Raw genomic sequence first — 9,870 nt, 5'->3', positions numbered from 1 at the left:
TGAAATCTACTCCCCCTTAAGCCATTCAAGATGAAGATGAGTTTATTTGTTCTTCGGAACAGATTTGGAGAAATCTAACATCACTTGCTCACCAACGGATCCTCTACAGTGAATGGGTGCCATCAGAATGAGAGTCCAAACAGTTGATAAAAGCATCACAGTAAATCCACAAGTAATCCAAAAGGCTCCAGTCCATCAGTTAATGTAATAAACCTATCATTAAGATGTTTTTAACTTCATTGCTTCCAGCTAAAATATGAGTCATCTATCCATAATATTGTTTTCTCCAGTGAAGTAAACTTTCACCAAATTGTCTTTTTTGGTTGATCTATTCCTTTAAGATCCTTTTCACAACTACTGAAAGTCACTTTGTGTACTTAGTTGACATGTTAAAGGGATAGTTCACCTATAAATCAAAATTCTGTCATTATGTACATAACCTCATGTTGTTCCAAAACTGTATGGCTTTCTTTTTTCCTGTGAAAGTTTTGATGAATGTTCCCAATGCCTTTTCCATGTAATCAAAATGCATGTGGATCAGTGGACAAGCTACAACAATGGCAAAACAATACATATTATTATAAAAAGTATTATAAAAGAAGCTTTGTGTGATAACAGACTGAAATTGAGGTCACTATTAACGGAAAATGTTGCTTGACAGCTATGATCACCATTCACGTTCATTGCATGGAAAGGAGCAGCTTGAACATTCTTCAAAACATCTTTGTGACGAGTGACAGTCTTCTTTTATGTTTTACGCAATAAAGAAACATACAGGTTTCAAAAGACATTAGGGTGAATAAATAGTGAAAGAACCCGGAGAAACTTGTGAAAAAGTGTGGCAACATTTCAGTATTTCTGTAAGAGGGTCTCAAGATAGAAAAGCAGTATTTTCTTAAGTGGTCCAACAAGCCCATTGGACAAAACCTGTGCATCTCCATCTGATTAATGACTATCCACTGTCTAATAAACAGTAATTGAATGGTCTACTGCAGAGGCCCTGAAAGCCTGGGAGAGCTGCTCACAGCCCATGCTATCGTCTGGGGTTGATTATGGTTGACCTTGTGTGAAGCGCACTTTGAAACAGTGAGTCTAAGCTGGGGAACTGTAGCCAGAGAGCAAAGCAGAAGATAAATGAACAGATATTGTATTGACACTGCAAAAGGAGATCGATAATATGATCAATATCTATTTGATTTTTATCACAAAACTCTGTGGAGGAGGAAGACGATTGATCAAACGTGCCAGGACACATCGGCATATCTAACAATATTAATTAAGAAAAACTGCTTAGGTGACTGATTGCTAAATCAGTCAATATTGTTAAAATCAAAACCAACGATTTCTGCATTCAGATGTATAGCCTAATTCTTTCTCAGGATGGATTTACTGTAAGCCTTGTACTAGTTGTCTTATGCTAAATGAGTCCTTAGGCATAGTTATTATGATAAGAGTTAACAGAAGTTATAATCATTATTTTAATTTTATTATTCTACAAATTATTGTGACTAGGTCAAGTCAAAGTATTTTATTGTTTGTTCCTAAACAAACACATTTGATTATGAAAATTAAGAGATTCTAAATGAAAGCACAATTATATAGTGCAAAACCAAAGCGTTTCACACCTAGTGTTGTTACTGATAAATAAAACTTTATTTCGCTAATTGAAATAAAGCTGAAATCAAATAAAATATAAATATTAGAATGAAAAAACTAAACTTAAAACATGTACATTAGAAATATTGCCTTGGCAACTAAAAGAAATACATAAGTAGAAGTTAAGTAAGTTGAAAATTAAATTACTAATACTAAAACTGAAATCAAATAGATTAAAAATAAAAGAAATCTAAATATTGAAAAATGAAACTAATAAAAATGACAAATTACTAAACAAAATTACTAAAACTTACATTTAAAATGAAAACTAAAAATATAAAAGAAAAGGCTAATTCAAGATATTAATAAATACAACAGTAGTATAAAACTAAAATAACTGTTCACATCCATAGAAAAGTAAATATATCATTAAAATTATATAGTTAATATAATTATTAATTTAATAACAGGGACTGATTTTTTCCCATTTTAACCGGTCACCAAACATACTTCAGCAGATTTATTTGTGATTTATCTGTGAGTCAATTGTACATAATCATTGCACATGCTTTGCTATTACTGTAAACAATCTTTGTGACAGTTTAGCTTGTCTTTTATCTATAGGCTGGGGTTCAGTGGGTGTTAATGCATATCAAAAATGGTATCATTTCTGTTAAGAAGGCTGTTCTGACTAAAACACTATCATATAATTGAATCTGTTCATCAATAAAACGCACAACTCTAGTAACAGTAGCAGGCGATATAATTCAGTGGTGTGTCAACGATGAGGTAATATTTATTTTGAGGCATGACTCAAATATAGTGAATTAAATGCTTTAAGAAGCTTTCAAATCGATCATGCTTTTAAGAAGCCTTCTTAAATTACATGCTTTTAAACATCAGAGGGTCTATGGATATGAGCACTTTCTCACCAAAGCAGCATTTTTACATTATGATTGCTTGCTTACTTAGCTCAGGTTCTAGTGCAACAACATATTTGTTATACTTTGTTCTCATGCGAAAACAATACGGCTGCAGTTGTAAAATATATCAACTCCTTGACAGCAGATTAAAACCGTCACGTCGATATGAAATGCACAGCAGCTTCATAATAACTCATTATCACAAAATATATATGCCATAATATACACGTTACTGTCAGAAATAGATCTGTTCGAGGGTCATAATCAAGCGTTACGATGCCGGATAATAAGCACGGCTGGACAGGGAAAGAACAGTGTGTCGCAGCTATGTGTGCAATGGGAATACAAGCCTTCAGTGTGCGAATATTTATTGGACATTGTTGAGTGCTGGGGAACATGGTTAATGGTTAACATTACGCAATGCTTCTGAGCAAGTCCTGCAAGATTAGCACTTACATGTCTTTAGTGCCGACACTGTGAATGGTCATAAAAAGGACCCCTCATCTGCTCTTGTAAATCAAATCATGTTTTGAGCGGTGATGATGATTCTGCCAATTAGTTGAGGCTAGACTGGTGAGAATCACTACTCACTATTACACATGGTCCATTCCCGAGATCTATAGCCACCCATCTCCATACAGGACTAAATGTGATAAGAAATGAATTATACTATTGATGAGGTCCTTAACAAGGTAATAACCGCACTCCCCAGTCAATAATTATTCCGATAAGAATATCTTTATTATGAAAATGCCGACTACAGCAGAAAGTCACTGCACCAAAACAATACCCAGTGGTGTAATTGCCTTTGTCTGAAATTATAGTTTTCATTAAATGGAATGCTTGCAATGCATGTTATTGATTGTTTAAATAAGACTCGATATCTTCCTGTTTCAAAGCACTGTGAAATTGCATGGCATTGTAATATTCCAAAGCATTGTTGTGTCTGTTCATCAATGTTATGAGATTCACAATATAACGAGTCAAGGACTATTGGCCACAATAACTGCTGTATCTAAATGGACTAATTTTATGGGGTTAGAAAAAAAAAAGCAAATTGCTGCCTCTCTCCTCATGACATCATCTACTGTGTGATCAGAATGGAGAGGGGAATATGACATACTTGTGCTGCATTCCTACTAAAGCCACAACCCAGCTAACAGGGAACATTCTCTGAACTTTGGCTGATGTTCTGGCAAGATTCTCTCAGATTAATGAACAAACATTCTTTGAGTAACATTAATAGAACATTAGTTCAAAATTATTTGGTCTTTAATAACATTCTCAAAATGTTATCAAAAACCTTATGCACAAAAACCTTATTGATGCACCTTTGATGGATACCTTGTTCTTTTTTTTTCTGAAATGTTGTTGTTGGTTATGTAACATTTTTAAAACATTACTACTTACTACTTGATTCAGAATGTTCAGAGAACATTCGAAAGTAACGTTCCCATAATGATTGCAAAATGATGAAATAGAACTTTAATTGGTTTTCTGACAATTGCCAAGAAAAACCAAGAAAAAAATATTTTAAAAACTGAATGTTTTGAATGTTTAGAGAACATTTAGAAATAATGTTTTCATAACTAACTATGGTAACGTTAGCAAAACGTTCTGAGAACATATTTTAGTTAGCTGGGAAGGAAACAATGGCGGTGTTTCACTTAGTTTTGCAGGTGTTTGCAGACTGTTAAAAAATAAGTCTGGACAACCAATACTAATGGTTATTTTGTATGTTTAAAATTGAGCCAACAGATTCAAATCAACAAAAAAGCCAATTTACACACCTGTCTTGGCAGACAAAAGTTTTAGCATCTTAAAAGAGCACAAATCAGAGATATTTTATGTTATGGATGTTCAGTTGCATTTTTCCATGAGTCATGAGCTTCATACTTTTGGTTCTTGTTGATCTAATGACTGGTCCCTGTTCTCTCCATGGCTGTTGGGTTGGAGGTCTGTTAACCTGTTATTGTGTTTATATTTACTGCATTACAATCTAAGAGACTGGTCAGTGGTAAAAGTACAGTAAAATAGACAAAAGTAACAATGGGTTGATCGAATATTCAGATTCTATGGTGGGAAAGCATTATTAGGCTGTAAATTTAAGTCTCTTTTACCTTATTGGTTCTAAAAGGGGACAACCTTCGGGAAAAAGCTGCGTTTGGATGGTTTGTAAAGTTTTTGACAGAGCTATCACTACCACTTTCTGGTCTGGGGTCTTGTTCCTCTTCAACTTCTTTTACTTCCATCTGTGGGAGAAGAAACCATTCGGCTTTTAGTTTTGGTATTCAATAATCTGCATGACTGAAATGTGACCATGTATATTGCTTGTCGTTTTCACCTGTTCAATGGGAAGATCCACCTTCATATTTTCATCTTCTAGTACTTCAGATGACACTACTGCCTCCTTCCTTTTGTTGGTGGCTCTGAAGACACTTTTTTCTGGAGAGACCGATAAAATCCTAATTACATGCATCATATGTTGGATGCATCCATTAGTACACACAATTCTCTTCATTTTTAAAAGCATCCAATGTTTCATATTTAGAATATTTATGCATCAACTATCATCCTAAATATGTAATCAACCATTCAAGATTTTACAGTAACTTATAAGATAAACAGATAGGAGGTGCATGTTTTTCTAGAGTTTCACAGGCCCAAATGATAGAAAATATTTCAAATCAGAGCATTTAGTGACAGCAGCATGAAGTAGGATCAGGTTAGTCCATTAGTAAGAACCTTGAAACCCTGTTTCCACAACTAAGCTTCATTGTTCGCAGTGAAATTACATTGTAAGTAGACAGGCTCTGTTGTGACTAACTACAAATCAATTAATGTTTGTTACAAAATGCTCAATATCTTTTCTCAAAACATAGGCTATTAACACAGACAAAGAAAAAAAACCCTGTCTGGAGTCTGGAGATGAAACATCTTGTTTCGGCAGACAAGACATGAGGGTTAAAGTGATAAACACTCTTCAGCATTACCCAGAACACTTCACCTCACATCAAATCAAGTCAGTCCGAGCTCAGCACTTCACAAAGCATTTAATGGGCTTTCTTGATCCTGAGATGCAAACTGCATTCATCTGTGCCTTTGACATTCAAAGGTAAGACAATCTTGGCTAATGATAGGCTGACAGCAGATGCACTCCTCCTCCAGTAGGTGATGGGAATGGCTCTCGCAGTCGTGGCATGTTTGATTACCCCTCTGCAGCGATTGATGTAGTTAAAAGGAGGTTTCTTGTTTTATTTTATTTTTTCAGTTTCTGCCATTAGGAATGGCATTATGTGAATCTTCTGCCCCATGGGACATGATCAAGTGTCCAGAGTAGGTATGAGCCTTCATCAGGAATGGCATTATGTGAATCTTCTGCCCCATGGGACATGATCAAGTGTCCAGAGTAGGTATGAGCATTCATCGAGGGGCTTTTATAAGCATGGCTGCAGACATACCGTCCGAGGCTAATGCGAGATCTGCATGAGTGAGGGAAACTAAACTCCATCACAAGGACTGCTGGCTCGGCTCTTATGAGCAAAGTGATGGCAGTTCCAGAGCGCCTGCAATTACTCACTGAATGACCTCATGGCAAGTAAAAGACACAATGCACTTGCTCAGTCAAAGTCTAGTTCGGTTAATCCAGTGCACAAAAAGTGTCAATCTCATTCACGTGTGCCCCCTCAGATTTGTGAGCCAGATAGATTTTGAATATAACAAAATATATACATATATAAACAACATTAAAAAAAAAATAATAATAATGTGCACAAATGTTGTAATACAATTATGAAATGAATTATTTAAAATATATAATATAAAATGAATTATTTAAATATTATTGTATATTAATATATTATATTAGAATATTGTTAAAAACAAATTTCTCTCTTATGCTCACCAAAACTGCATTTATTTAATCAAATAATGAACAGAAGGTTCAAAAGAACCACATTTATTTGAAATATAAATGTTTTGCAAAATTATAAATGTCTTTACTGACATTTTTATCAATTTAATGCATCCTTACTAAATAAAAGTATTCATTTCTTTAAAAAGACATCTTGCTAACACCAAATTATTATATGATATGATATATGATATATGATATGATATGATATGATATGATATGATATGATACTATATTATATTCAGGATATGAACTTGCATGCCCCCTCAATAACATTGGTACATAATGACCATGTATAGCATATTATGCAATAAAGGTAATGCAAAACGATAGTCTATATGCAACAGAGTGAGAGAAACTTGGTGAATGAAAGTGAAAGAACAGAAACCAATATAGAGAACCAACAGAGAAAAATCTGAGAGAATGAGAGAGAGAGATTTCTCATGAATAACTTATGAACATTTTGATTACCTATCAGAAAAAATGGAAACATTTTGTTTTCCCTGGCATAGCTAACAAGGCACTTGCATACATTTTAAACAAAATGGCCTGATTTAATTTATCTATGATTTAAAGCCCTCCGCAGCATTTGAATACATGCTGAGCTTTAATATTCCTCTCACAGGATGGCATTCTATCCAAGAATGAGAGTATATTTCCCTAATGTAGGCGGGCTTTAGAGAACAGCCTGTCAATTCAAAGCAATTTGTGGCACACACTCACCCGCCGTAGTAAAGAGATCTGGGATTTTCGAGCCCTACCCAGGCTGTTTGGCGTAAAAAACAGAGCCGGTGCTGTCCACTCCTGGTTTTGCAAACTACAAGAGTAGAAAAAGCAATCTTCAAATAAAGACCATACATAGCTTTGATTCGATCTGATGCTTAAAGTGTGTCTACAATCCTTTGATAACAAGAAACAACTGTGTTTCAACCACATCTCGTTCTTCCTCTTTTACTCTTTTTTTTCACATTTTCCATTGACCTCAATTTTTCACGAGCTGATATGTTTTGTAGCTCCCCAGTGACTGGCACTGTATTGAATTCATCTGGTTCCAATACATCCCATGCACAACCTATCAATCACCAGAGAGCACAGCAAACTAATCATTTATTGATGAAACAGGGTAGCCATGAATCTCTAACTGCAACAGTCTTATTTATCAAGCCAGATCAAACAATTAGGATCCAAACAAGCTTTAAAAAAGAGACTTGGAGGGAATAACTTATTCTTCAGCATACAGTTATTGAGGATGAAAAAAGAAGACTGGGGCACTGGAGACACAGAGAGAGACAGAACAGTGGGAAGAGGAGTTTAGAGTGATGCTTTTGACAGCAGGATGCATGTCTGAATTAATACTCCCGCAAAAGGTAATTTTCTTCCAGCAGTCAGTGCATACCGGATCTACCACTGGGAGCAAGGTGAGCCATTTCTGGCACAGTGAGGGAAAGAGAAGGCTTTAATAATTTTTTCTCCAGCTCTTGCCACTGTTAGCTGGCTTCATAGAGAGGCAGCTTGGGGGTACTTCACTGATCTCTGTCTTCCACTGGTACACACTACGGGCAATGGTGTTTGCAAGCCCACTAACATGGGGTTTGGGGAATAGCTGAAAATTTGTTCTACTCACTTGCTTTTTTCTGCCTGACATGTCTTTGAATTTGAACAGACGTTGGTGGGCAAAGGAGAAATAAAACAACAGAACTGCCAAAAGTTCTGATGGAATATTCACTTCAGTTAGTTCAAATTCATTCAGAATTCAAGTTCATAAATTACACATTCAGGATGAACATGCTGAATTCACAGTCTGAAAACTCTGTGAAAAAATGCTGGAAATTCATAAACTCAAGTGGTTGTTCATGTATTACTAGATTAATGAGAGTAAGTGAGTTTTTTAATTAAGATCACTTTTAATTTAGTCCCAGCTTCAGACAGCCTCCCGGTGGACCACTCACAGTCCACTCACAGACCGTTTGATTCATGCTGCACAAAACTGGCAACACCGCTCGAAAATTGGTAGTTCCAATCTGATTGGATGGCCATTCAATTTCACTAGTCCGCTGAGGTTCACTAGTCCGCCTGTAAACAAATGCACATTTAGAAGGTGCTGGGTTAATACAATGAGGAAGAACTAATCAGGAAGAACTAATCTACACCTATCAATTCTCATGTTATCTAGGTATCTATTACAGATAAAAACCCTTAAGCAGCATTAAAAATATAAAAATTCTGGTTAGTCACTTTATATGTCAGTCGGATGGATTCCCATCTCTTCCCATCTAAGTGGGCGATTCTTGACCAGAATAACACTGCCTTCATGTGCTATTGAAAAATGTTGTACTTTCCACTCAAGTGCTTTGTTGTCAGAAAGAATAGGAATTATGGAGGACACCAGGCTCATTCTTACCTATTTCTTGGGGAAATCTTATTAAAGCCAAAATGGAAAGTCAATATCAAATGGATATTGAATAAAATTTAGTATCCTGTTAACTGACAACCATATAAACATTAACCACACTAGTGTATACATTCACTGCACTATCTATCTTCGGTCAAATAAATGCTGTTTGCACTGTGCAAAATACATACATTTTGCATCAAATGTAAATTTATATGACTGTGATGGCAAGAGAAATCAATGTAACTGCTGTGGAAAAAAAATGAATAAAACTTAACAGTCACTATAGTAATATAGTTCTCTCCTCCACCATGTCTAAAGTTTACGGCCCGTCGAAATCGGAAACTCGGGCATCAAATACCCTGTTAACATTTTTTGTATTAAAGGGGGCCTATTATGCTCTTTTACAATGTCTTGAATTTGTTTTGGGGGTTTACTAGAACATGCTCTCATGCTTGGTGGTTAGAAAAACGCATTATTTTTTACATCATTTACATTATTACAATACCTTTCTCCCCAGTCTGGCACAAACCAGTTCCGGGTTTGACTAGTTCCGGGTTTGATGAACGCCCGCCTTCCGAAAAACGAAATGTGATGTGATTGGTTAGCTGTCCCAGTGCGTTGTGATGGGCGAACAGCTTAGACGGTTTTTCAGTACTGCCCCGCCCCTTGCCAAAGCAGCAAGTTTAGTTAAGGATGGCGTCAATATCGCGTCAATATTGCCATATCAATTTAAGCCGGATTCAGACCCAGAGAATATTGAACAAGAGGATCGCGCAGAACCTTTGCACGCACGGATATTGCAAGACATATTAGAGTGATTACGTTATTGTTGTTTTTTTATTTTTTGGCTAAATAAAGTTTTAGATAGGATGTCAACAACCGCTTAAAAATAACTGCATTTACTATGTACAGATAAGTGCAGATGTATTATTTGTATTGTTATTTAATTCTAACATTATAACATGAATAGCAGTGAAACTGTTATACAATTGAATTTATTTATACCATAGTCCAGTGTTTCCCAGGTGGCTTATTGAAAATGC

The 9,870-nt window shown here is 35.6% G+C and overlaps 1 pseudogene; it reads right to left on the bottom strand.

The window, feature by feature from the left end:
* Window positions 1-3,614: 3,614 nt before the first annotated feature.
* Window positions 3,615-9,870, bottom strand: part of LOC107666239 (doublecortin domain-containing protein 2C-like) — a 14,659-nt pseudogene continuing 8,403 nt past the window's right edge.

This window comes from Sinocyclocheilus anshuiensis, unplaced genomic scaffold (assembly GCF_001515605.1).
Source record: "Sinocyclocheilus anshuiensis isolate Anshui unplaced genomic scaffold, SAMN03320099.WGS_v1.1 scaffold936, whole genome shotgun sequence".
Lineage (NCBI taxonomy): Eukaryota > Metazoa > Chordata > Actinopteri > Cypriniformes > Cyprinidae > Sinocyclocheilus > Sinocyclocheilus anshuiensis.
This window is presented reverse-complemented; position numbering and strand designations above follow the sequence as displayed.